Here is a 7,717-nt window from a genome sequence, read left to right on the forward strand (position 1 = left end):
AATATTTTTATATAGGTTTTGATGAAATACATTCACAAGCTGTCCCATGATGCATGAAAGGGAACTATAGCCTACTTTACAAAAAGTTTTTGTATAAATCATATTAAGTCAATCGAAAAAAGGCAACAGGACATGACAATACATGGCTTTGTAACACCAAAAACAGAAAGTACGTAAGAAGCATATAGGCTACAGTAGCCAGAAAATTGATCCAAGATCTTGATACCACCACTAAATGTGGACTTAATCGAACAACTGACTATCCAAATCAAAACGTTTCGAAATGAATCATTTGGAACGTTAATTTAGGCAGTAATGAACATTTTCCAGCTGCTACAATAAATAACCCAATAAACCCAATGTAGTAAATTTTTGTTTAATGCCATTTGCTTCATGTCTCCAATCAGTTATTGTAACTGTTCATTCATAAACAGAGATTGTTTGTGTAAATGTAAACGGTAACTCAATTGGTTAGCGCGTCACTTCTGGAACGAAGAAGCTTCAAGATCAATAGCGGCGCTGGTTCGACTCTCGGGGTGTGCGCTTGAGCAACGCACGTTAAGGGCTGCTCTCCATTCAGCGGCATCTAATGGATGGAATAATTCCCCGACAACAAGCCTTCAACAATCGGAAACTTCACTCTGTCAATCTCGGTGACCGGGCCTGCGCCAGTGATTCAAAGCCTCTACAAGTATGCGAAACTGCCAGGATTAAGCTCTGCAAGAAGCTTTCCCAGTCCGAGGATAAAGATTCAATCAATCAATCAATCACTGGTGTCGCTTTTACTTTCTTCGTCTTATTCTTCAGATTCATACAATTCTCCTGTTATGTACAGAGAAATAAAGACTGTACGAAACAATTGCTATTATGCACTACAGATATGCGTAACATACAATAGTAATTTTATTATCTTTTACAGACGTCTATTTTTCTTCGAATAATGCAACATTGCAACTTACTATTAACTGGAAAAAGTTCAACATTTATTTGTTATTTAGTGCACCCAGGCATTTTTCTCAAGATTGCAGAAACTATTGGTTATAGGTTCCTAAAACGAAACTTTACAGCCAGTTATTGGCTAATGTTTACAGTAAGAAAGTAAACGACTGATAGACCAGGAGAAAGTTTTATATTTATAAAGGGTAACCCAAGCGACATCCAATGCTGTTTACCTTCTTCTTGACTTTCCTGGATGAGATCAGATTCCACGCAGAGACATCTAAAGATGCTTTATACCTTTACCTTCAAACCACACCACTTTATAAGAACCTCCTTCTTCTTTCCAGCCATACTCTAGCAGCAACGTTGCTGCTTGTTCACTTCTAGTTGAAGATAACCACCATCTTGTGATGAGATGTGTGCGCCTTGTCTTCTGGAGAAGTACTCGTAAACAAAGTGGTAGAGTACTACTATCTACAGTAGCTTCTGGTATGCATGATATCCTTTCATTTTCTTTTTTGGGTTTGTAGCCGTCTAAAAACATTTGTAAACGGACTTCGTTGACATAATTAATTTTCTTGTTTTTGTACATGTTACACACAAAGTTCTCTATGGCGATGATAGTGTCTTCACTAATTTCTTTGTCGTGTCCGAGTTGGCTAAAAGCTGCCTGCGCTTCGTGGTTTCCTTGGAGTAATTTCAGCGGCCGCACTTTCCCTTTCCTGCTAAATGACGAGGTGTAATCAGAATCTGTAAAGGCATGATATGCAGGTAAACACTTGCAAATCGTCACTCCAAGTGCGGTAGGCCTATGCAGCTGGTTGATGTTGATGTACCGCTGCGTGTTATTGCTTTGCAAGCCAGCTTCTATCCATATCTTTAATGAAGGATCAAAAGTTCCATAGCAACCTAAGCCAATTACAAGACAGTCAGTGTCAGACGTGCGGATAACCACGTTGCTTGGGGCTGGTACATCGCAGACAGCTTGCTTTATCTCTGTATATAACAGGAGAATTGTATGAATCTGAAGAATAAGATGAAGAAAGTGAAAGCGACAGCAGTGACAATGAAGAATAAAGAAACGACCGTTTACATTTACACGAACAATCTCTGTTTATGAATGAACAGTTACGATAACTGATTGGAGACATGAAGCAAATGGCATTAAATAAAAATTTACTGCATTGGGTTTATTAGGTTATTTATTGTAGCAGCTGGAAAATGTTCATTACTGCCTAAATTAACGTTCCAAATGATTCATTTCGAAACGTTTTGATTTGGATAGTCAGTTGTTCGATTAAGTCCACATTTAGTGGTGGTATCAAGATCTTGGATCAATTTTCTGGCTACTGTAGCCTATATGCTTCTTGTGTACTTTCTGTTTTTGGTGTTACAAAGCCATGTATTGTCATGTCCTGTTGCCTTTTTTCGATTGACTTAATATGATTTATACAAAAACTTTTTGTAAAGTAGGCTATAGTTCCATTTCATGCATCATGGGACAGCTTGTGAATGTATTTCATCAAAACCTATATAAAAATATTTTTAAATTTAATCCATTCGTACTGTCCTGGCATAGCACTTTCGTTACACCAAGGTTGGTTCGAGAAAGGGATGAAGTAAATTAAACTATAGGAGGAGATTCACTTTTGGGTAGGTCTTTTATCACCTTTCCAACTGAGAGTATTGTTAGATTTGATATTTTGTGGTGCCCTAGAAGACTTCGTTTTGACCACGTTTGGTCCATGTACTCTATGGTGAAATAAACCCTCTGGGGGTCACTTTGATGACATCTTACATCACCTTTCCACCCGAAAATATTGTTAGATTTGATATTTTTGTGATGTCCTGACATAAGACTTCGTTTTGACCAAGTTTGGTCCATGTACTTTACGGGGTGAAATACACTTTCCGAGGGGGTCACATTAAGGAAAGTCACTTTGAAGTCATCTTACACCACCTTTCCACCCGAAAATATTGTTAGATTTGATATTTTTGTGATGTCCTGACATAAGACTTCATTTTGACCAAGTTTGGTCCATGTACCTTATGGGGTGGAATAAACCTTCCGAGGGGGTCACATTAAGGGAAGTCACTTTGAAGGCATCTTACATCACCTTTCCACCCGAAAATATTGTTAGATTTGATATTTTTGTGATGTCCTGACATAAGACTTCGTTTTGACCAACTTTGGTCCATGTACCTTATGGGGTGAAATTAACCCCCTGGGGGGTCACTTTGGGGGGAGTCTTACATCACCTTTCCACTCGAAAATATTGTTAGATTTGATATTTTTGTGATGTCCTGACATAGAACTTCGTTTTCACCAAGTTTGGTCCATGTACCTTATGGGGTGAAATTAACCCCCTTTTTGGGCTTTTTAGGGGGCTCTAGGGTCCAGATCCACCCGGTGCGGTCAATCTTCCATACTTTTTGTGAGTGACATGGTTGACCCCAGTAACTTCAAGGGGTCAAACCTTTTGTACCTTATGAGGTGAAATCTTCTGTCGTAGGCTCCCAGACTATATGTCATGCATAGTGCACTTTGGATTATTTTTCGATTTGCTTCATTTGACAAATTAGCCAAACCATTAAGTTGGTAATCCACAACCTTTACAAGCGCTGAATCAATACAAAATAGATCACAGTAAAAAAATAGTTTATTGTAAAAGTGTGAGAACCTTAAAATGTAAATATGTCAAACTTTTTTGCAAGTTTTTGCTGTTTTTCAATGTTTCATTTCTTTGTGATTTACTCCATTTTTTATTTTCTTATTTCTTTAAATTTGTCCAATTTTTCATTTTCATAAATTGGTTGATCACATCTCCTCAAATTTACAAGTGTATTTGCAGTTCCACTCGCACTCATCGCTGACCATTAGCCTATTTGGCTTATAAGACAATCGCAAAGCAATGTAACTTAGTAGGCTATGTTTCAATGATGGCGTATGAGCGATTTTTCCAGGCTAGATTGGAGGGCAGAAAATCTTCAGCCACTTAGCAGTCTCGTCGTCCAGGACCCTCAGACCATGCGCACCGTGTGGAGGCCGGTGGGTTAGGCAGTGGTGGATGACATGGTCTGCGGTCTGTTCCGTGGCACCACACTCGCATGCTGATGAAGGAGCCAGGCCCCACTTGTGCATGTCCGAGCAAAAGCGGCCGACGCCAGTTCGCAGGCGGTTAAGCCTGACCCACGCAAGTTTTGCGAGGGACATCCCTGGTGGACGGGGATCGGCATCGGGTATGAAGTCACGGAGCGTGGAGGTGTGATTTTGCCACTCCGTGTTCCACATGTGGTTCGTCCAGTGTGCCGCACTTAAACCAAGTTCTTCTGCGTTTTTAAGTAGGCCTAGTTGTTGTGCGGCAGGCACAAAGGGGCATCTTGATTTCAGCCGCTGCTTTATAGGTTGTTTAGAACAGCAGATCAAATAATAGGCCTACGTCAATGTTTTTTTGAAAATCTATAAATCAGAATGTTGCATTGGTACAGAAATAGTTGGAAATTGCGAAAATTTCACATAACAATGAAATCCTGTTAAAAATATGAGCAAGAAAACTGAAAATGTAAAAAAAGAGGACATTTGAGCATTTTTGGGTGTCCTGGGAGGACAATTTCTTTTTCTTTAAAAAAGAGGACAAATCCTCTTAAAAGAGGACATATGGTAGCCCTACATAAGGAGGGTGTTAAACTGTTTTCCTCCAGGGCCAAAATCCAATATTTTTTGTTAAAATGACTTTCGTAGCTTACGTGTAATAGGCTATAATGTTGCTAGAAAAGTAAGGTTTACTTTTAAAACATACAGAAGTTAATTCTTCAAGTGCTTTAACTCATTGTATAATAGGTCCCGGACATTTCAGAAATAATTTTTAGCTTGTGAAAATTTCAGATACATCAATCAATCATCAATTCTTTTATTTATCGTCACTAACCCGTCCGGAACAAAAATATAGGCCTACTACTAGCTACAATAATCGAAATATCAGCACGTCAATGAACGGGAAAAGGTGGCAAAACCTTGAAAGGTTTAAGACATGCCTGAATTCAGTGTTGTACGTTGACGCCGTCAAATTTTTGTTGACGCTGAGGCTAGAGCCGTCAATTTATTTTTTAGTTGACGGAAGTGATAGCGCCGTCAACTATTTTGCCGATTTTAAGCGTCAAGCGCTATGCGTCATTTTTTGTTTTCATGGAAAATCTCGTTTCACAATGTATTCTGGCCAGCGCGACTCATCCGAATTACTCGCTTTCGCGTTGGTTGGAATCGATAGGCTACCTGGAATACAAGCGGAAGAAGTTCGCCAAATGGTGATCAACTGATCACTCATATCGTGAACAGTATCGAGAACGAGGGATCAGAGAGAGAAAAATCAATGAATGCCATCATGGAGGTTGAAGATACTTTATTTCAAGAGCTCTATGCCCCTGAAAAGCGCGATGCTGGTGCAGTGGACTTCGTTAAAAGATTTATATAAGTTTTGCTAAACTATCACAGCACGCTTGGAACAGTGATAACTTTCTGAGTAAACGTTTTCAAGACTTCTATTTGAAATACAACACACTAATACCATTCAGCGCTGCTGTGGAAGGCATGTTTTCACTTGGAAAGGACATTATGCGTCCCAAACGCAGCAGATTGTTAGACAAACGTTTTGAAATGCTTGTTTTTCTGCAAGGAAACAACTAAGAGGCTAAATAGGCTTAGCTAATTACAATACAGTCTCAAAAAAAAAATCTGCTCTTGATTTATAGCTATTGTTAGTCTAAACTTGGTTGCAATACGTCCGTTTTGTGAGACCCTGGCTAAAATAGCGCTAGAAATTAGCGCTGACGCCGTCAATTTTTTAAAAGCTGACGCAGTACTTTACGCCGTAAAGTTTTTAGGCAATTCGCGCTGACGCTGTCAATTTATTTCATTGACGCGTACAACGCTGCCTGAATTGTAGGCTACTTTATGTAGAAGGTAGGCTATAGCCTATGTCTGTAGCTAACACGGCCACAACTATACATTTTTACAGATTTTTGGTTGAAACACTGGAGCACAAAAATATAATTTATATTTAATCACCGAGAATTTGTTTTCCAATACGACGCTGAAATGGCAGTGTAAACGAATGGAAATGAAAGGTCATATTATTCGTTTTCAAGCTCATTTTGACTTCACAAAGTACTAGAATAGACCATTCCAGAGTCAGTTCAAGACAAAAGTAGCCTTCGTTACTTTTTGTCCCAATAGCGATTGGGCGATACTTTTCGTCGAATGGTAGTGGTAGTGTAGCTCTTTTAGCATTTAACATATTTTGGCGGTAACGTGCTGCTTACGGATGTCCACCTCTGATATTATCATAGGCCTGCTTGCCAAAAGGAACCCACAATGGGCTTAACACGGCACTGTGAAAACCCTATAGCTTAAACCTACTGTGCTGCACACGGTAAATAATGCTTACACAGTATTTTTTATGAGAAACAATGAGATAAAAGCAAGTAAACAATATACAATGTTGTTGTAGCACTATTTTGTGCACTCGATGAAAGCTTTAAACACAAACAATGATAAACTGTAATGAGTATACTGCGGGCCAGAGTGATCACGGATTAGTGTCTAACAACTTGCAACAAAAGGGGAAAACCCGCAGTAAAGAACTTGTAAAAACGCAAAACATCAAATAAAACCAACAAAAACATATCAGCGATCGACCAATCAACCATAAAAGTGGAGAATTGAAGTTTTCTTTTCAAGTTTCCAATTTTGGAATTATACGCAAAATGATCTTGCAATGTTGTTTCAACCTTTTTCGATTCCACAGGGTCTCTCAAAGCAGTGACGTTGATTTCAACAAAAGGCACAGTTTTCGAGCAAAGCGTTGAGCCGTTTCTTCGGTAAATTACAACTTAGTATTTCAGTCTTTAGATTAGTTAAATAGCTTAGGCTACGGCATTAAAAAAACGCAAAATATTTTTCGTTGAATTTGGCCTAAAATGTCGACAAAGTTGGACTAGGTAGTCCACTCGTTAAAATATTGAAAACGCGAGAGAAAAATAAGAGCACTTGAAGATTATGCCATCCTATGGAAGCCATTAGCTTAGAATTGATTTTTGTTCCTCGTTATGTATGCTTTTAATAACGTCGTTAATATATTATTCTTGACTTTTACTAGTGCAGACCTTTCACTTTAGAGAAAGATATTGCTGTAAGTCGGTAGACCTGCGTTTGCCGTCTGGTACTTTAAAAAGAATCAGTAAATACAAGTGCAACTTCACCGAGGCTAGTGCAAGTGGCAGACAGACCAAAATTGCAGAATGAAATGATTTAGAGAGATCATGAATAGACAGTGCCGATATTATTTCCAGACCGCAAGCGTTACGCAACTCCATTTTGCTATTCGTTGAAGTATGACGGCAACATTGTTCAGTGGATAAGTTATCTTCACCACGCCCACAATAGTGATGTTAACATGAAAGGAATAACTGGTCCATTCGTTTGGCAATCGCTGTGACAAACGATGCAAAAACCCGCGTGCAAATCCAAGACTACCTTATGGTCAGGACTGCAGATTTAAAGCGATTGTGAGAAAATAAAATTATGATAGTATTTTAAAAACCAACCTAACACTTTTTCACGAAAGGTTAACTATTAAAAGCGTGAAAAATGACAGTCATTTTTAAAATTTGTTTTACCAGAATAATTTCCAACAAATTCTATGACAAAACGCACATTAAATTGTTTTAAATAGTTGTAGAATTGTGGATAGATGTTACTACTTTAGTAGCCAAGGTCGAC

This window comes from Aplidium turbinatum, chromosome 6, assembly GCF_918807975.1.
Source record: "Aplidium turbinatum chromosome 6, kaAplTurb1.1, whole genome shotgun sequence".
NCBI lineage: Eukaryota > Metazoa > Chordata > Ascidiacea > Aplousobranchia > Polyclinidae > Aplidium > Aplidium turbinatum.